The following is a 22,283-nucleotide window of genomic DNA, read 5'->3' on the forward strand; positions in this document are numbered from 1 at the left end:
CAGATGGGGACGTTTGCAAGACAACAACCATCTGCACGAACAGTTCGACGACGTTTGCAGCAGCATGGACTATCAGCTCGGAGACCATGGCTGTGGTTACCCTTGACGCTGCATCACAGACAGGAGCGCCTGCGATGGTGTTCTCAACGACGTACCTGGGTGCATGAATGGCAAAACGTCATTTTTTCGGATGAATCCAGGTTCTGTTTACAGCATTATGCTGGTCGCATCCGTGTTTGGCGACATCGCGGTGAACGCACATTGGAAGCGTGTATTCGTCATCGCCATCCTGGCGTATCACCCGGCATGTTGGTATGGGATGCCATTGGTTACATGTATCGGTCCCCTCTTGTTCGCATTGACGGCACTTTGAACAGTGGAAGTTACATTTCAGATGTGTTACGACCAGTGGCTCTACCCTTATTTCGATCCCTGCGAAACCCTACATTTCAGCAGGATAATGCAAGACCGCATGTTGCAGGTCCTGTACGGGCCTTTCTGGATACAGAAAATGTTCGACTGGTGCCCTTGCCAGCACCTTCTCCAGATCTCTCACCAATTGAAAACGTCTGGTCAATGGTGGCCCAGAAACTGGCTCGTCACAATAAGCCAGTCACTACTCTTGATGAACTGTGGTATCGTGTTGAAACTGCAGGGGCTGCTGTACCTGTACACGTCATCCAAGCTCTGTTTGACTCAGTGCCCAGGCGTATCAAGGCCGTTATTACGGCCAGAGTTGGTTGTTCTGCGTACTGATTTCTCAGTATCTATGCATCCAAATTGCGTGAAAATGTAAACACATGTCAGTTGTAGTATAATATATTTGTCCAATGAATACACGTTTATCATCTGGATGTCTTCTTGGTGTAGCAAATTTAATGGTCGGTAGTGTAGTACCCTCAGAATTTCGAACATCTTACAGAATTTTACATCGTCGGACGCTTTTTCCAGGTCGACAAATTTATGAATGTATATTGATTTTTCTTTAAAATTGGTTGCATTTTCAACCGCAACGTCAGAACTTCCTCTCTGGCGTCTTTACATTTTTGCAGTCAAACTGAGCGCCATCTAACACATCCTTAATATTCTTCCCCATTCTTCTATGTATTACTCTTGTCACCAATCTGTATGCATGAGCTATTAAGCTGACTGTGTGAGAACTCGCAGACTTGTCGGCACTTGTGATATTGGGAATTGTAGGGTTGATGCTTCTTCCGAAAGTCTGTTGGTGTACCTCTCGTCTCATGTCTCTTTTTTCCTAATGCTGACTTCCCTATCTGTTAGGTGTCGACACCTGTTCGTTATTCCATCACGACATCAGGGAAGTCCTCTTCTGATAGAGGCGTTCGTTGTGGTGTTTCCAGCTATCTGCTGTGTTCTTTGCGTTTAACAGTGGAATTCCCATTGCACTCTTAATTTACCACCATTGCTTGGAATTCTGCTGAAGGTTGTTTTGACTTTTCTGTATGCTGAGTCAGTCCTTTTGAATATCATTTCGTTTTCAATTTCTTCATATTTGCGATGCAGGAATTTTCACCTTAACTTCCCTACACTTCCTCTCTATTTTTTCGTAAGTGACTTGTCTCCCTATTTTCCAGAATTTCCCTGAACAGTGGATCAACTGAGGTATTTCTCCTGTTACTCATGGGCTCTTCGCCGTTACCTTCCTTGTACGTATCTTTTTCTCACCAACTTCAGTGATTGCCTTTTTTAAAGATTAATTGCACTTCAGCTGAACTGCCTACTAACACATTCATTGTCAGAGTATCTATAGCCTCCATGACTTCAAGTTTATCTCTTCACTACTTAGTATCTCCGTGTCTCAATTCTTTGTGCATTGATGTTCCTGACCAGTCTCTTAAACTTCAGCCTACTCTTGGACATTACTAAATTATGATCTGATTCTGTATATGCTGCTGGAAACGCCTTATAATCCAATATCTGTTTTCAGGATCTTTGCCTGAAGAAAATGCACTCTAACTGGACTCTTCGTGTATTTCCCGGCCTTTTCCTAGTATGCCTCCTCCTCTTGTCATTCTGGAACGGAGTGTTCACTATTATTAACTGAAATTCATTGAGTGTTTCTCCTTGTCATTCCTCCTACCAATCTCATATTCTCCTGTAACCCTCTCCTTAAGTGCATTCCGGTCCCCCATGACAATAACATTTCATCCCCCTTTACGTAATGAATTACTCATTCAACATCATAATATACTTTCTCTTTATCTTTTGCTTGCGTTGTTTGCATGTAAACCTGAACTATTGTTGTCGGTGTTAGTCTGCTATCGATTTTTATCAGAACAACTAAAGCGCTGCACTTATCACAGTGGCTCAATCTCTATCTTACCCTCCCTCTCATTATGAATCATATCTCATTATACAATTTTCTGTTGCTGTTGATATTACCCCGTACTCGTATGACAATGAACTCTTGTCTACCTTCCATGTCACCTCACTGACTCCCACTATATTTAGATTGGTCCTTATCATTTTCAATTTTTGATTTCCCGGCTTTTCTACCACATTTTAAATTCTGAAACTTCCCGTCCCGATACGTAGAACGTTGCACTTTCGTTCAATATTTTTCTTTCGATCGCTGCTCCTTGGCAGTCTCTTCCTGGAGTTCTGAACGTTAGAATAATCGGCAATTTTCTATCATTAGATAGATCACCATGACACTTTGAAGTCAAAAGAACTGTGACAGACTGTCAATAAGAAGCCATCAGTTTTCGTACATACCAAAGAAATAACTTTTAAAACTACAAGTAGCAGCTAAGCTGCATATATCTCTAGAAGCTCACTCATTTCTGTTCGTTTGTGTTGACAGTGGCAGCTCCGTACTGGGTCTTGGACACAGACTACAAGAGCTACTCAATTGTCTGGGCCTGCAGGGAACCTACAGATGAAACTTCCAACATTACGGGTATGTACGCTGCAGCCGATAATATAGCATCACCAGCCAAGGTAGCAATAAAATAAATTTTAGTTACTGTTAAAACACAGTATAGTAATAAGTGTATATGAAGGATGGTGGAAGGATGTAATTCACATGTGAAATCGACTTTTATTTCACGTAAGTTTACTCTGCTGTGGACTTTCTTTGAATATTAAGGAGATGAAGGCGCCTGCTTATTTTGTGATTGAGGGTTAGTCCAATGTTTTTTTTTAATGTGTTAGGTGAAATGATAGAATATTTGTGGATGGTAAGGTTGTGAGTTTTTAGTTATCATAAGTTAATAGGTATCATAGGTTACAACATTAGTCGAAGAGATTGCAGTATATCCGAACATGTAATGGAGGAGCTTGGTGCGTGGGAGGAGTCCGTGGAAAGGAGTGTCACCGATATATTAGGGCTGGTGGGTGGGGCCAGGTGGCTGGGCATATACACTGAGCAGCCAGAACATTGTGACCACCTGTTAAATAGCCGGTATGTCCACCTTTAGCACGGATGAGGCGGCGACACGACCAGGCATGGAAGCAATGAGGCCTTGGTAGGTCGCTGGAGGGAGTTGGCACCACAAGTCTCGGACAGAAAGTGTTCTGTTTATTTGCAGTGGGTATGTACTGTTGTAAATGTTTGTGGATGTGTTGAGCTGGGTTGAATTCTAGTACCTAGCCGAAATTAAATCTATTGGCAGATTAGGTTTCACTGAGTGGTTTTTAGGGGCTAGATTATTTCGGATGTCTCCCGTGAACGGGCATAGAAGCTAGTGCGATAGGTGAGAAAGTTCTGTGTTGCTAGGGTACTTAGGAAGAAGACGAAAGTTTCATTAGGGTTCGGAAAGGTCATGGTGCAATGTCCTTGCATGTATTTGAGTTTCATGAACAGTTTTGTTGTAGTGTCGTCTGCTATAATAGGCGTGTTTTATTGGGCAGTTAATTTTCGAGTAGGTAGCAAAAGCCAGGAGCAACTAGTGGGATAATTATATTGGCACGTAGGTGGCTTAGGAATACAAGGTGCGATTGAAGGTCTGTACCGTTGAGATGTGCGCTCATTGGCGATTGTTTCAATTCAAACTACGGCCTAATTTCTAACTCCCACTTTCCTTCTCTGAATCCTCGTGTGTATAAATCGCTACTCTCTGTTCCGTCTTTATTTTGGATTCTGTATAAAGAGTAAGTTCAAAAGAAATCATTACTTTCGACACAAGTACCAAAATGATTACATTTTATTTCAAAATTACAAATTGTTTATATATTTTCTTACAGGAATATGTGAGTAACTGGGCATGAGATATAACTTTGTGTTTCGACTTTGTAATGGGTTGTTAACAACAATTCAGATTAAAAAGGCGTTGCTTTGGTTACAAGTGCGAAAATGACTACATATCGTATAAAACCTGCAAGTAAATTGCACATTTTTTTGTAGGAGTGGGCAATAACTGGACGTGAGATACATCGGCACAGAAAACTAATACAGACTGAGGATAGCACTATATAAGGAATTAAAAGGAAAAAATAATCACAATTGTTTAGCACCATCGTTGCAGTTTCGTTACTGTCTTAAAGCCACTTAAGGAATATTATTAAAACATTGCTACAGAGTTTCCCTGATTTACTGTTTCTACTGTCAGACTATAACTTACAAACAAATCATTTCTACTTATGTTGACTACTCTGACTCCCCCTCACCACTCCTGGCAATCTTCCTCAATACACCAGAAATTCTCTCCCCTCCGAGTTTTACACACACATTACTCAATAACCGCAGAAAGTTTGTACTCTTCCATCACCTAAGTCCATCTATTCCCAATACACGTAACATCACTTCCAGTGTATCTGAATGTAATCACAGAAATTGGGAAGCCGTAAATTTCATGAATCACTATTTCTACGCTAGATATGACTTAAATAACGGTGAATGAAACCTACAGTTATTATTTATCTTAAAGTCACTCGCTTATATCGTATAAATGTTTCACCTTTTATGTTATTTTGTGCCGATTTTTGTGTAATAAAAGATATTAAAGCGAAGAGCGAATTATCTCTACTGCTAAGACCCCATTTGCTACGTATAGGAGCTGGGAGGGTGAAGGCATTGTAAAGAAAAGGAAATAATTGTAAATCTTGTTAATTTCATTTTAAATCCGTGTGATAGCGCCGGACTATAATTTTTTTTCAAAACAAAGGATCAATGTAGCTCCGAAATCTGTTCAGTATAATTTGTTTTAGTGACTTCCATGTAAGAGAAACGTATGTATGAGCCACCCAAACTGAAAGCAGGGAATATGAAACCTGTTTTTAAGTATCATACACTTGTCCTGTGATTAGTCCCTATTTCTTCTTTGACGAGACACATGGAATGATATGAATAATCAGATTATATCTTACATGTATTTTATAGATGTGTTCTTATTTGTTAAACTGCACTCTGAAGGGAGGAAACAAAAAGGCCGTATTTCGGCTAAGACCCAAAGCCTGCAGCTGCTGCACTAGTTATCTACGCAAGCAGAATTTTAGTTTTCAGTGAGATGACGTGCTGGTGTAAATAAACATAAATGATTTGGCAATGGACGAGAGCCCTAAAATAGACACCAGCAGTAGTGATTCGCATTGACGAAGAGAAATCGTATCTTCGCAGAGACCTCATGGATCCTGTCACGGAGTGCCCAGCTGACAGAAGAGCAGGAGCAGCAGGTGAATGACACGCTGGAGGCCCTGGGTCTGCCTCGGAGCCGCTACACAGACACCCCACAGGACCCACAACAGTGCAGTGTCAGAGTCAGCACGTGCGACAAGCCTGCAGTCTCCCAGTTTAACGCCTCTGAGGTAACACTCGACGTAGTTAACCTCATTTCAACAGCGATCTTGTGACTGTTGAGCAGATGCTGACCACGGTGCTCCTGTCTGTGTGCAGTACCTGGGCGTGTGGTACGAGATCGCCAGGTTCGGAACGGCTCCCTTCGAGGCAGGCGCCCAGTGTGTCACGGCGGAATACTCACTGGCTGCAGACAACAACGTGACCGTACATAACAGGATGTACAACAAGACTGCAGGAGCCTTCAACGACATCATCGGTTGGGCTGAGTTTGATGACCCTAGTTCTGGAGAGGCTAAACTCACGGTGCACTTCCCAGGCGTACCAGGTCAGTATGAATTTCATGCAATGGTTACTATTCGCTTAAATAGTATCGCAGTTATCCTGCTGCAGCTAGACAATAGCAATTATATGAAGTAATTAACTGGACGCATTACTCCTTTTGTGAAAGACATTTCATTTTAGAATGTCACTGTGTTGAAACTTTTAGTGGAACAATAGCCATGTTCGGTATTGACCTTAGCAATGTAATATTGATTCCACTATTGAACTATATGATATTTAGCTAGCCATACAAGACAAAAATGTAGCTACAATAGACAATAAGCAAGAATCCCACACTTTCTATTGACACCAAAGAATTATGTTTAAATATTTGAAGTAGCAGTAAATCTGCTTATGTGTTTCGGTGTTCACACAGTTTCGTTTGTTTGTGTTGGTAGTGGAAGCACCATACTGGGTCCTGGACACAGACTACGAGAGCTACTCAATCGTTTGGGCATGCAGGAAGCCTACAGACGAAACCTCTAACATTACCGGTACGTACACAAATTTTACATATTGTTCTTTTACATATATGCTTAGAAATATACATGGAGAATGAATGATGGCCGTAACCCACACGGAGAAACGATTTATTAATTTTATGCATTCTATTCTACTGTGAGTTTTTTTTAAGTGCTTACTAGATGGGAACATCTGGCTATTTTGTGGTCATCTTTTAGTGCAGTGTTCTTTAGTGTGTTAGGTGGATGGAGAGAATGCTTACGAATGGTAAGGTGAAGTGGAAGCGGCCAAACCTACTGGTAATATGTCCTCTGATTATCCTCTCGGTTTTTATGTAGGTTGATTTTGAGGTACCAAGGGTACTTCCATGAGATCTAATTCAATATTCATACTAATAACAGAACTGTAATACTGTTTTGCGTCTGTCTGCTTGTCTGTATGTAAGTTACCGGCCAAACCCTATTTTAGGATGAACTAGTTTCACCTGTTACCTATAGGATAAAACAGTTTAGTCTAGGTCGAATCTGGTACGTCCTAGTTCGGAACTAATTTTGCGTAGTCGGAGCGCATGTCGCTAACAGTACGAACGGGGAATCCCCGAATCCTCTCTGGCTCGTCCCTCGCGCCTTTCAACCGCTCTTCGCGCGCACTGTTCTTTGTTTTGAACGGTATTTTGCATCGACGAGTGAGCGTGTTAAGTTGCTGGTTGCGTTTAAAAGATTTTATTATAATGCTAGTATAATTATTGTGAGGCATTTGCTCATGGATGAGAGCCTTCGTGTATTAGACAAGCCAATCAAAAGCTGTGGAGAGAAAAGTTTGTGGAGGAAATTTTGCATAGTGACAACAAAAAGACTTCTCATTATAATGTGTTATCAGTAGACAAATATGCGGATTGAGTTAAACATGTAGAATACGCGGAAAAGTTGGAAAAAAGAACATCATTACAAAAAAAGAAGACTGAAACGATTTGCTGTTTTGAAAATTGGTGATGTGAATAATCTCATTGTACGGTGTGAAGGGAATATAAAATACTTTGTTCTAGCTGGTGAATTTTATGATGTGATTGACGGATCTCATGTAGCTGTGGGTCATGGTGGTCGCGATAGGATGTTAGCCGAAAAAAAAAAAAAAGTCGGGCTAGTTTCAAAGCCAGTTCTCCATTCGGAAGCGAATAACAGATTTCAAGTTGATTTGATAAATTTCCAAACACAACCAGACGGGAATTTAAAATTCATTAAAGTTTACCAAGACCATCTCACAAAATTTGTTCTCCTTCGTGCGTTAACATCAAAGAGGGCTGAAGAAGTGGCAAGTCATTTGAATGACATATTCCCAACTGTAGGGGCGCCGTGCATTCTTCAATCTGATAATGGCAGAGAATTTGTCAGTAATGTTATAAGTGAACTCGCAAATCTTTTTCCAGAACTGAAAATTGTGCATGGAAAACAAAGGCACAGCCAAAGTCAGGGTTCTGTTGAACGTGCCAACCAAGACATTGAAAATGTGATAAGTTTTTGGTTTAAGAACAATTCGACGACGTGGTCGGAAGGATTGAGGTACGTCCAATTCATGAAAAATTGAGCTTAGCACTCTGGCATAAAACAATCACCTTACGAAGCACTATTCGGAATCGAACCTAGAGTAGGACTTTCCACTTCCTCGTTGCCTCAAAAAATCATAAATGATATTCAGGATGAAAATGACCTAAAGAAGGCAAACTAAGATGACAGCGATACTGAAAAGTACGAAGACAGTGATGATAATAACACTGTGAAAATTGACACAAACGACATTAAAAATGCTACAAATATTGCGAAAGAAAATTGTTAAAAAACGAGCTATAAGTACGAAAGCTTCCTCCGACAAATCCCATCCACCAGCTGATATCGGAGACAGCGTAACCATACCTATTCGAGATGTAGATAAGGGCAGAGGTGACCTTCGAAACATAGTTGGAGTAATACTTCAAAAGACTGATGAGGGCCTTTACAAAGTTCGCACCAAACATGGCGTACTTCAAAAACATTATTGCAGGTATAATTTTATTAAAATTTTCCATAATTTCTTGTAATAAAATACTGAAAAATATTTGTTTTAAATTCTTTTTTATTTTTTAGAACTGATTTCGACGACTGCATTCAGATGTTTTTTGATGTGGGAGATATTAACCAGGAAATTGAAATATTTGAAAGAACTGCAGTCACAAGAGATTCTGTTGGATTAGGGCAAGGTTTCGTGAAATGCAGTTGCATGAAAAACTGTACAACAACCAAATGCAACTGTAAGAAAAACGAAGTACTATGCAATTTTAAGTGCCACCAAAGAAAACCTTGCAAAAATAAGTAAATAAGCAAACTGTAGATAAATTGATTTCTGTGGACGGATATATGTGAGTTGATCTAGTGAGAGATGTGAAATTACTGATTAGTTCAAAAATAATTAATGAATCAGACTGACTATTTTATTTCTATTCCTTTATTCAGTTTACTTTGCAAAGGTTATAGAAGATAGAAAGTAGGTGAAAGTAGTTCAGACTAGGACGTACCAGTTTACCCTGAAGCATATAAATTCAAACTAGGATAAAACGATTCGACATTATCGTATAGGAAACTGGATGGGCGAGTTTGACCTAGGCGAAACTAGTTCATCCTAAAATCGTATTTGGCCAGTAACATATACACGCAATTCTCCATAACTACCAGATGAATCTCTTGGGATTTTTGCAGGTAACTTGAGCGTAGCTTGACGGAACGAATAGGCTATATTTCTTGGAAATCGGATAGCGGAAGAGCAAATTATCGTGATTTAAAATTTTATCTGAAGCCATCACGTCCGTCTGTTAGTTTGAACAAGCTAATCTCCAATATTACTAGTAGAATTTTCATGTGATTTTCACATATAACTTAAGCGTAGGTTGGGGCAACGTATCGGCCTTACTTCATCAAATCAGATCACGAAAAAAAAGATATCGTAATTGAAATTGTATCTATAATCATTTTTTCAGCGCAGTACTTCAGATATCTTATTAGCATTACATATTACACCAAAGAACCAATAGATGGTGCTGGTAGCGTTTTATTATATCTCAGTAACAGATGTGCAAACGATTCCGTCTCAGAGTAACAACTGCGAACTATGTCATCAATTATTTGCTTGATATATTCCAATCTTTGTCTTCTTCTACAATTTTTACGCTCTACAGCTCCCTCAAGTACCATGGAAGCTAATCCCTGATGTCTTAACAGATGTCCTGTCATACTGACCTTTCTTCTTGTTAGCGCTCTCTGTATATTCCTTTCGACGCTGATTCTTCGGCGAATCTCTTCGTTTCTAACCTTATGATTCAACCTAACTTTCAACTTTCTTCTGTAGTACCACATCTGAAATGCTTCGATTCTCGAGTATTCCGGTTTTCCCACAGTCCATGTTTCGCTACTATACACTGGTGTTCTCTAAGCGCAGTTTCTCAGAGATTATTTCCTCAAATTAAGTCCTATGTTCGACACTAGTAGACTTCTCTTGGCCTGGAGTGACCAGTTTTCCGGTTCTAGACGGCTTGAACTTTTCTTCTCCTGCGTCTACTGAATATATGATAATTCTCCGAAGGGTTTTTTAATTGATACTGAATGTTGCGCAATCCATTACTTTCGTAATATGCGATAGAATTATACAGGTGAACTGGATCCTCATGGAAAATATTATCACACTAAGGTCTATTTACATATCTTCAAATCATGGTTTCGAAATGTTGAATAACGCGTAAAAGTGCTTTCAACATATGGAATGTGGATTTCTTATAGGAATCCTAATACACATTTTCAGAAGGATTCTATGTTATTAATGGAATCAGCAAGCAATCAGCGGTGTTATGCTGTTGTTACAGATATGTGTTACGTATGACAAAAAAAAATGGAACTTACTGGGATGCAAAGTTACGTTAGAGTCAGAGTGTTTGGTGTTAGGCGGTGCAATCGATTTTGAATCGATAATCAAAAATAGATTATGAAATTATGTCACACATTTAATTATCATCGTTTTCTGAATTTAAAGGTGAGGTGGTCGTTCACGGGGAGAGTTAATTTAAATTTAATTTGTTTAGCTTGTGACTTAGTCTCTCAATTTTACATTTTAAGCCACTCAGTTCACTGTTCTTTCAATTAGGCTAATGTTATCGTTAGTTGCTCACAAATTTTATATTTTTTGGGACATGTTTTTTGAGACTTCTAAAAACAATGGTAGAATGAAATTTTCTTTCTAACAAAATGTAAATATTGCTTTCACCTGCTTCCACCTGTACTTCGATTCCTAAACTGCAATATAATTACCCACATCCTCTGTTCCGATGACATCCTACAAACGAATAATTAAAAAAATTATGCCAGTGAGTTTCCTGTGTAGTATAGTACAAAAATTCTATATATTTCACTCAAGCGCGATCTTGCTACTCTGTCCCCATCTTGGAGCTACAAAACTCTCCTCTACAAATTCATTAACTGAAGTTGACTTGGAGGTGGTGGAAAATTTTTGCTCGGAATTTGGCGGCAGTGGAGGATCGTGCAAGAGCTCACACACAATAGATTGTAGTGGGCGAGGTGTGTGTGTGTTGGTGGCCATACCGGGTGGGGTGGGGGGTATGAAGTATTATGGAAGATCTAAGGTGACTTGTACCAGTACCAAAAAGAAGCTCGCTCTGCTGCAACTCCTGAAACTACGCTCAGATTCAGCGACATGGCGGCCATGCCCATCACGTGTGCTGGTTTCGACCTGGCAGGGCTTGACGTGTGCATCCCTGAAGGTTGCAGTCTGGCAGTGGCATGCCTCCCAGTTAGCCTACGGTCATACTGGCACCAGTATCCGTCTACTCCGCCGACCTCCGACAGCGGCCGATGAACGCCGACCTCTTCAATCAGTACGCCACTACGTGTGTGGTCAGGATGTAGCCGATCTCATAGCCCTAACGAACTGATTTCGGACGCCAGTCGGTGAAAATGACATCACTTCTTTTCATAATGGCCTGCACGACACGACACAAACATGCACTTTGAGAAACTGCTAAGTTCAGCCAAAGGAGGAGTTTATGGCAACCTGAGGATGAAAAATACCACAATCGGGATATACGAAGTGTGAACAAAAAGTAACGGGAATATTTTAATTTCGCAGGTTTTATACATACAATTGTAATTTTTTATCTTGTTCGCACACCTGTTCCTGTTGCATGCTTGCATTTATGGCTGTTTTCAATATTTAGTAGCTGTTGTTGTAAGACAGAAATGGAGCAATTTACCTGATGTTCAAAATGGCATGATTGTTAGATTTTGGGCCAAGGGTGGAAGCATTTCCGAAACGCCAAAGTTCGTTAACTGTTCACGTGTTGCCATATTTAAAATATACCACAGACGGCAAATCCAAAAACCCGGCACGGAGAAACTATGGTGCTGCATGGGCCATACAGGACATATGTGTATGACTGCTGCAGAGGAGTGCTCGTGAGAGGACATGTGCCATTATTGAGCAAGTGCCCACTCAAAAGAACCTGGAGTGTACAAATAGTGTCTCCTCAAAGACTGTTCAGCGAATATTGCTGCGTAAGGGTCTCCGCAGCAGGTGCCTATTTCATGCACTCATGCTGACTGCTCTTCATTGGCGACGAAGGCTGGACATCCACTGAGGTGCGACTTGTGGACGTTTCAAATGACTCACTTGCTCCATTGGATGGATGGGTGTCCCCGTGTACTCAGTGGAACTTCTGAAAACAAAAACGCTGCAACAGTTGTCGGTAGTGTCCACGCCAGAGACCTTTCTTTGCGTGATCTCGCCCTTCCAGTAGGTACAATGGACCAACACAACTATGTATCTATCCTTATGGACCATGTCCACTCCATATACCTAGCTATAGTTCAATGTGATGGCAGGATTAGATTTCACTGGAGGGTTTGTGAGGGTGAGGAGTAGAAGTATGTTGGAAGCCTTCTGTAGAGCTGCTAGGGCTTGTAGGAAGGAGAAAAATCTTTCACTAGGGCGGCGAAAGGTTCAAATGACTCTGAGCACTATGGGACTCAACTTCTAAGGTCATCAGTCCCCTAGAACTTAGAACTACTTAAACCTAACTAACCTAAGGTCATCACACACATCCATGCCCGAGGCAGGATTCGAACCTGCGACCGTAGCGGTCGCGCAGTTCCAGACTGCAGCGCCTTGAACCGCTCGGCCACCCCGGCCGGCGGCGGCGAAAGGTCTTGGTGTAACGATCAGGCGCTGTATTTAGTTTTCTGAGGAGAGTTATTGTAGTCTCTTCCGCTCCATTTGGTGTGTTCATTTTTGCTGAAGTATCAAATTCTAGGATCGAGTAGAGGGGTAACTATATTGGCACGCAAGCGGACTTCAGAGTTCAAGGAGTGATTAATACTCCTATCATTGCGATTCGTGCTCCGTGCTGCATGGATTATTTCAAACAATGGTCACTGTCCAAAACGACAAGCCCTTTCTCTGATCCCTCGCGAATATAAAGTATTATGTTCGGTTCCGACATTGCAGTGGTTTCAGAATAGTGATTAAGGTTAAAAGGTCGTTGCTTTTGTTACAAATAACAAAATGATTACATATAATGTGAAAAACGGAAAATGTTATACACAACTACAGTTGTTTACATATTTTAGGACTGGTGTTAGCAGAAATAACTGGACATCAGATGTATCGACCCAGAAAATGTGTGATAGATGTAATAATAGAACGGGCCAAGGATATTACTATGTAACGAATTATGACAATAAATAACCTCAGATATTTAGCAAAATTGTTACATTTTAGTCACTGTACTCGAATCAAAGAAAGAATGCTATGAACATTGCTCCAGAGTTTGTCTTATTCACTTTTTCAGCTGTGTCACTGTTACACAGAAATGAAATAGATCCTGCTTTCACTTACTACTTTGACTGACTGCTTTTCCCCCACATCAGTGCTGCAAACATTTATCCCTAAAAGGAAACTCTCCTTTACTCTCTGATTTTTGCATGACCCTTATAACCCTATTAAGTCTCTTCTGTTCGGTTGCCTACCGCCATCCTTTCCTACTGCTTGTTGTGCCAGTTTCAGTGTGTATGTACATTCATTCACATTGGATAACGCAATTTTCGTGATTCACCTGCTCTACGCCAGCTGTTCCTTTCAAAACGGTCAAAGAAACAAACACATTTTTATATGATTCTGTGTCGATTTACAAATGTTATTAAAATGTAGAGGAAAAGTTTCTATTTGAAGAGCGTTTTAGCACCAGATGGGAACTAGGGGGATAAAAAAGGCAGACAAAATGAATTTATTAAAAAATTTGTTTTTAATTTCGTTTGAAATTAGTGTGTTCATGTCAGACAATCTCTATAATTTCTATAGCTTTGCAAACTGTTTGCTTTACAGGCTTCCAAGTAATTGAAACTTACTTGTAAGCCATCGAGACATAAATTTTTGAAAATGAAATCTTTTGTTAAGTTTCATACGCAAGGCCTCAAATTCGACCATAGTTATTCTGTGATGGCAGGACTGAAACGATTCTATCTTGCGTGCATTGAATCCTTGCGTTCTCCTTATTTAAACCTCACTCTGAACTGAGAAAACGAAGAGTACAAACTTCGGCAAAGGTCATAGGCGTGGAGGGTTACACTTTTTATGTACATGAGTAAAAGTTTTGCTCTAGGTGAGATGATGTGCTGTCATCCATAAACATGGGTGATGTGGCAGTGTAACATAGGGCAAAGTACAGAGTTGTATTCAAAGGCATTGTGGTGGTTCTTTCTCTTTATGTATGTGTATTGTTGGCACTTCTTTCTTATGAATTGAGTTAGTACTAGTGTTGTCAAGAAAGTAAGTTCCGATTGGTCGCTACATCTACATCTACATCTACATCCACATCCATACTCCGCAAGCCACCTGACGGTGTGTGGCGGAGGGTACCCTGAGTACCTCTATCGGTTCTCCCTTCTATTCCAGTCTCGTATTGCTCGTGGAAAGAAGGATTGTCGGTATGCTTCTGTGTGGGCTCTAATCTCTCTGATTTTATCCTCATGGTCTCTTCGCGAGATATACGTAGGAGGGAGAATTATACTGCTTAAGTCTTCGGTGAAGGTATGTTCTCGAAACTTTAACAAAAGCCCGTACCGAGCTACTGAGCGTCTCTCCTGCAGAGTCTTCCACTGGAGTTTATCTATCATCTCCGTAACGCTTTCGCGGTTACTAAATGATCCTGTAACGAAACGCGCTGCTCTCCGTTGGATCTTCTCTGTCTCTTCTATCAACCCTATCTGGTACGGATCCCACACTGCTGAGCAGTATTCAAGCAGTGGGCGAACAAGCGTACTGTAGCCTACTTCCTTTGTTTTCGGATTGCATTTCCTTAGGATTCTTCCAATGAATCTCAGTCTGGCATCTGCTTTACCGACGATCAACTTTATATGACCATTCCATTTTAAATCACTCCTAATGCGTACTCCCAGATAAATTATGGAATTAACTGCTTCCTGTTGCTGACCTGCTATTTTGTAGCTAAATGATAAGGGATCTATCTTTCTGTGTATTCGCAGCACATTACACTTCTGTACATTGAGATTCAATTGCCATTCCCTGCACCATGCGTCAATTCGCTGCAGATCCTTCTGCATTTCAGTACAATTTTCCATTGTTACAACCTCTCGATACACCACAGCATCATCTGCAAAAAGCCTCAGTTAACTTCCGATGTCATCCACCAGGTCATTAATATATATTGTGAATAACAACGGTCCTATGACACTCCCCTGCGGCACACATGAAATCACTCTTTCTTCGGAAGACTTCTCTCCATTGAGAATGACATGCTGCGTTCTGTTATCTAGGAACTCAATCCAATAACACAATTGTTCTGATAGTCCATATGCTCTTATTTTGTTCATTAAACGACTGTGGGTAACTGTATCGAACGCCTTGCGGAGGTCAAGAAACACGGCATCTACCTAGGAACCCGTGTCTATGGCCCTCCGAGTCTCGTGGACGAATAGCGCGATCTGGGTTTCACACGACCGTCTTTTTCGAAACCCATGCTGATTCCTACAGAGTAGATTTCTAGTCTCCAGAAAAGTAATTATACTCGAACATAATACGTGTTCCAAAATTCTACAACTGATCGACGTTAGAGATATAGGTCTATAGTTCTGCACATCTGTTCGACGTCCCTTCTTGAAAACGGGGATGACCTGTGCCCTTCTCCAATCCTTTGGAACGCTACGCTCTTCTAGAGACCTACGGTACACCGCTGCAAGAAGGGGGGCAAGTTTCTTCACGTACTCTGTGTAAAATCGAACTGGTATCCCATCAGGTCCAGCGGCCTTTCCTCTTTTGAGCGATTTTAATTGTTTCTCTATCCCTTTGTCGTCTATTTCGATATCTACCACATTGTCATCTGTGCGACAATCTAGAGAAGGAACTACAGTGCAGTCTTCCGCTGTGAAACAGCTTTGGAAAAAGACATTTAGTATTTCGGCCTTTAGTCTGTCATCCTCTGTTTCAGTACCATTTTGGTCACAGAGTGTCTGGACATTTTGTTTTGATTCACCTACCGCTTTGACATAAGACCAAAATTTCTTAGGTTTTTCTGCCAAGTCAGTACATAGAACTTTACTTTCGAATTCATTGAACGCCTCTGGCATAGCCCTCCTCACACTACATTTCGCTTCGCGTAATTTTTGTTTGTCTGCAAGGCTTTGGCTATGTTTAAGTTTGCTGTGAAGTTCACTTTGCTTCCGCAGCAGTTTTCCAACTCGGTTGTTGTACCACGGTGGCTCTTTTCCATCTCTTACGATCTTGCTTGGCACATACTCATCTAACGCACATTGTACGATGGTTTTGAACTTTGTCCACTGATCCTCAACACTACCTGTACTTGAGACAAAACTTTTGTGTTGAGCCGTCAGGTACTCTGTAATCTGCTTTTTGTCACTAAATGGAAACCACAGTGAAAATCAGAAACATTTTATTTACAAGAGTCAGCTACATTTTCCAGACACTTCTCTAAGTAGTCGCCGCTTCGACTTAAACATCGGGCCCTCCTAATTGGCGAGAGACATCGTTGTTCTAGGCACCTTTACTCGCTCACAGTGCGCTCACGACTGAAAAGAACGTCTTGATGCGATCGACGGCCATACTAGAAACACTACCCAACACATCTCTGCAAAGCTTCATCGGGTTTTCACTGTGGTGTCCATTTCGCGGCCGATAGGCACTTACTTTTTGGATAACCCTCGTATTATTCTGGCTGCTTCACAACTGGAAAATTATTTACGTCAGTGGCTCAGTTGTGGTAATTCTCGCAGTTAGTTTTCCCGACACGCTGTTTTTATCTTAAAAGACACGTGAATTGCAGTGAATTTACTGCCTCACCAACACAGTTAGACCGCAATAGACCGGTGATGCTGTATTGTAACATATCACCCCGGACTACAAGTCCGCCACACCTTCACCTGCCTATGTTGGGCAATATTTTTCTGCCTGACTCATGTAGTACTATCACCGTCAGAGGGTGGTACGGGACCACAAGTCCCACCGCCACACCTCCAAAGTGAATTGCAGTGACGCAGTCACTGCCCTGTGGAAATTTACTGCCTCACCAACACAGTTAGACCGCAATAGACCGGTGATGCTGTGGAAATTTACTGCCTCACCAACACAGTTAGACCGCAATAGACCGGTGATGCTGTATTGTAACATATCACCCCGGACTACAAGTCCGCCACACCTTCACCTGCCTATGTTGGGCAATATTTTTCTGCCTGACTCATGTAGTACTATCACCGTCAGAGGGTGGTACGGGACCACAAGTCCCACCGCCACACCTCCAAAGTGAATTGCAGTGACGCAGTCACTGCCCTGTGGAAATTTACTGCCTCACCAACACAGTTAGACCGCAATAGACCGGTGATGCTGTATTGTAACATATCACCCCGGACTACAAGTCCATTAAAAAAAAAAAAAAAAAAAAAAAAACATGAATTATACCAGATATACGGCTGAGTAATTGATTTCTTGTTTTATTATTGTGAAATTGCAATGCTGAGGATATTCTTGCAATTTCTATTGAGTGGAGATCAAACAAATTTACTGAAATTACTTTATATGAATATAGTTCAATATTAGAAAAATTGACTAGTATAGCTGCTTCAAAAGTACTGCCAATCAAGAGAAAACTCCTACATTTAGATTTATTTTTATGATTTATCAAAACTAGCAAATATTAAAATATTTATTACGACTCTGGTCCGTTATCATTTAGAACAATGGCGTTGAACTCTGCAGTGGTGTTCGCCTATAAAATCTGAATAAATTATTTAAGTCACTCACTTCATGAGTTACAGTAAAACATTAGCAACACTTTTAAGTAATATTTGATTATATTTAGACTAAATGTCACATGAAACTTACACGTTTTCGTGCTTCATCTCAAAATGACTTCTTACACAATCCAAAATCAAAAGGGACATGTGTGCGATCCTTTATCAAAAGGAACAGAGATTACAATAACAATCAAAGATCATATTAATTGAATAATAGTCTTTTCGATTTTTCTGCTATAATATTTATTTCGTTACGACATCAGTTTTGTTAAATTTGCGCAATTCTTCAATATTATTTTTGACATTATGTGGCATACCGCCACAGAAGATGATTGACGAGTTATGGAAGTAACACTGGACGTAATCGTATTAAGGATATTGTAGCACGACGATATGGTCTGATAATATGTCGCCTACACTTTTCACAGCAGAATAATGTGTAGCGTGTGGTGCAGAGTGTAGAGTGGTATGGACAGGTATTGTGCCTATTTTGTGAGATGAAACTATTACTTCCAGAAAAAGGTGGTGAACGACAATGCTGAGGTAGGAAATATCCTTTGAGAAAATACAGTATAGGTAACCAAAAGACCCAGCTGCATACCATCATTACAGGCGCGGGAAAGAACAATACAAGCACCTCACATACTGAACGATACGTAGTTACAAAGACATCTAATGCTATTGTTCTCTACCCAGAGCATTCCATCATCTCTTCAGTTGTAAGACATTCCCGCAGAAGGAATAAATAATAATAATTGTTGAGAATTCCGAATTAGCTAATAGAAATTAGCAGCAGGACTCGTATTAACACAGACATATGGCGCTTTTTCAGAGACCTCATGGATCCTATCAAGGAATGCCCAGCTGACACCAGAGCAGGAGCAGCAGGTGAATGACAAGCTGGAGGCCCTGGGTCTGCCGCGGAGCCGCTACACAAACACCCCACAGGATCCGCAACAGTGCGGTGTTGCAGTCAACCAATGCGACAAGCCTGCGGTCTCCCAGTTTAACGCCTCTGAGGTAACACTCGACGTAGTTAACCTCATTTCAACCGCGAGCTTGTGACTGTTGAGCAGCTGCTGACCACGGTGCTCCTGTCTGTGTGCAGTACCTGGGCGTGTGGTACGAGATCGCCAGGTTCGGACTGGCTCCCTTCGAGGCAGGCGCCCAGTGTGTCACGGCGGAGTACTCACTGGCTGGAGACAACAACGTGACCGTACACAACAGGATGTACAACAAGACTGCAGGGGCCTTCAACGACATCATCGGCTGGGCCGAGTTTGATGACCCCAACTCTGGAGAGGCCAAACTTACAGTGCACTTCCCAGACGTACCAGGTCAGTATGGAGAATTTCATACAATGGTTAATATTCGCTTCACTAGTAGGGCAATTAGCCTGCTGCAGCTAGACATTATCAAGTATATGAAGTAATTAACTGGACGCAGTACCTCTCTTGTAACGGACATTTCATTTTAGAATGTGACTGTGTTGAAACTTTTAGTGCAACAATAGCCATGTTCGGTATTGACCTTTGGAATGTAATATTGATTCCACTCTTGGACTACATGACCTTTAGGTAGACAAACATGTAGCTCCAATAGACAGTAAACAAGAAGCCCACACTTTCTATAGACACCAAAGAATTTAATTTTAACAATTAGTGGTAGCAGTAAAACTGCATATGTGTTTCGGTGTTCACAAAATTTTATTTCTTTGTGTTGACAGTGGCAGCACCCTACTGGGTCCTGGACACAGACTACAAGAGCTACTCAATCGTGTGGGCGTGCAGGGAGCCTACAAGTGAAACATCTAACATTACTGGTATGTACACTCCTCACCATAAACATTGCAACACCAGCCAAGGAACAGAAGAATGGAAATTTTTATTATTGGTCATATAGATTAATTTTTTACCGGCCGCTGTGGCCGAACGGTTCTAGGCGCTAAAGTCCGGAACCGCGCTGCTGCTACGGCCGCACATTCGAATCCTGCCTTGGTGATGTTTGTGTCTGAAGTCCTTAGGTTAGTTAGGTTTAAGTAGTTCTAAGTCTAGGGGACTGATGACCTCAGGTGTTAAATCCCATAGTGTTTAGAGCCATTTGAAACATTTTTTTGAGGATTTTTTTTGTACAAAGGGGTGTGTGATATTTAATATGTAGCTAGCTACCAACTCAGATCACAACAGACTCCCGCCTGTGACAGAGATGAACTGGGATCTGATGATTGATGAGTTTATGTCATTAAATATTGCTTCAACTGTGTGTGTGAATTCATAAGTCATTATCGCTTGTGAGCGGTTGCGTGCCTGTTCTTGGCAACATTTGATGAGATATTTGTAGTGGGTGAGAGTTTTGGTGTACGTCCTGATCTCGGCAGCCCTCGTACAGCTTTCATTTTACACTCCTGGAAATGGAAAAAAGAACACATTGACACCGGTGTGTCAGACCCACCATACTTGCTCCGGACACTGCGAGAGGGCTGTACAAGCAATGATCACACGCACGGCACAGCGGACACACCAGGAACCGCGGTGTTGGCCGTCGAATGGCGCTAGCTGCGCAGCATTTGTGCACCGCCGCCGTCAGTGTCAGCCAGTTTGCCGTGGCATACGGAGCTCCATCGCAGTCTTTAACACTGGTAGCATGCCGCGACAGCGTGGACGTGAACCGTATGTGCAATTGACGGACTTTGAGCGAGGGCGTATAGTGGGCATGCGGGAGGCCGGGTGGACGTACCGCCGAATTGCTCAACACGTGGGGCGTGAGGTCTCCACAGTACATCGATGTTGTCGCCAGTGGTCGGCGGAAGGTGCACGTGCCCGTCGACCTGGGACCGGACCGCAGCGATGCACGGATGCACGCCAAGACCGTAGGATCCTACGCAGTGCCGTAGGGGACCGCACCGCCACTTCCCAGCAAATTAGGGACACTGTTGCTCCTGGGGTATCGGCGAGGACCATTCGCAACCGTCTCCATGAAGCTGGGCTACGGGCCCGCACACCGCTAGGCCGTCTTCCGCTCACGCCCCAACATCGTGCAGCCCGCCTCCAGTGGTGTCGCGACAGGCGTGAATGGAGGGAAGAATGGATACGAGTCGTCTTCAGCGATGAGAGTCGCTTCTGCCTTGGTGCCAATGATGGTCGTATGCGTGTTTGGCTCCGTGCGGGTGAGCGCCACAATCAGGACTGCATACGACCGAGGCACACAGGGCCAACACCCGGCATTATGGTGTGGGGAGCGATCTCCTACACTGGCCGTACACCACTGGTGATCGTCGAGGGACACTGAATAGTGCACGGTACATCCAAACCGTCATCGAACCCATCGTTCTACCATTCCTAGACCGGCAAGGGAACTTGCTGTTCCAACAGGACAATGCACGTCCGCATGTATCCCGTGCCACCCAACGTGCTCTAGAAGGTGTAAGTCAACTACCCTGGCCAGCAAGATCTTCGGATCTGTCCCCCATTGAGCATGTTTGGGACTGGATGAAGCGTCGTCTCACGCGGTCTGCACGTCCAGCACGAACGCTGGTCCAACTGAGGCGCCAGGTGGAAATGGCATGGCAAGCCGTTCCACAGGACTACATCCAGCATCTCTACGATCGTCTCCATGGGAGGATAGCAGCCTGCATTGCTGCGAAAGGTGGATATACACTGTACTAGTGCCGACATTGTGCATGCTCTGTTGCCTGTGTCTATGTGCCTGTGGTTCTGTCAGTGTGATCATGTGATGTATCTGACCCCAGGAATGTGTCAATAAAGTTTCCCCTTCCTGGGACAATGAATTCACGGTGTTCTTATTTCAATTTCCAGGAGTGTATTTCAGATTTAGCGTCAATTGCTGTGTGCTGTACATACATGAGACTGCTGTACGTTCACTCATAGGGGCACTCAAGTAATTACGCCTAATACAGTTTAAACATTGGAAGGAATGAATCAGATTTCAAATGCTGAAGTTCTGTTTTATTCTACACAATGGCAATGAAATACCCGTGAAGGGAGTCTGACTGGAATCTGACATGTTTCAATAACGGTAAAAAATAAATACACTCCTGGAAATTGAAATAAGAACAGCGTGAATTCATTGTCCCAGGAAGGGGAAACTTTATTGACACATTCCTGGGGTCAGATACATCACATGATCACACTGACAGAACTACAGGCACATAGACACAGGCAACAGAGCATGCACAATGTCGGCACTAGTACAGTGTATATCCACCTTTCGCAACAATGCAGGCTGCTATTCTCCCATGGAGACGATCGTAGAGATGCTGTATGTAGTCCTGTGGAACGGCTTGCCATGCCATTTCCACCCGGCGCCTCAGTTGGACCAGCGTTCGTGCTGGACGTGCAGACCGCGTGAGACGACGCTTCATCCAG

Source organism: Schistocerca serialis, chromosome 1 (assembly GCF_023864345.2).
Source record: "Schistocerca serialis cubense isolate TAMUIC-IGC-003099 chromosome 1, iqSchSeri2.2, whole genome shotgun sequence".
Lineage (NCBI taxonomy): Eukaryota > Metazoa > Arthropoda > Insecta > Orthoptera > Acrididae > Schistocerca > Schistocerca serialis.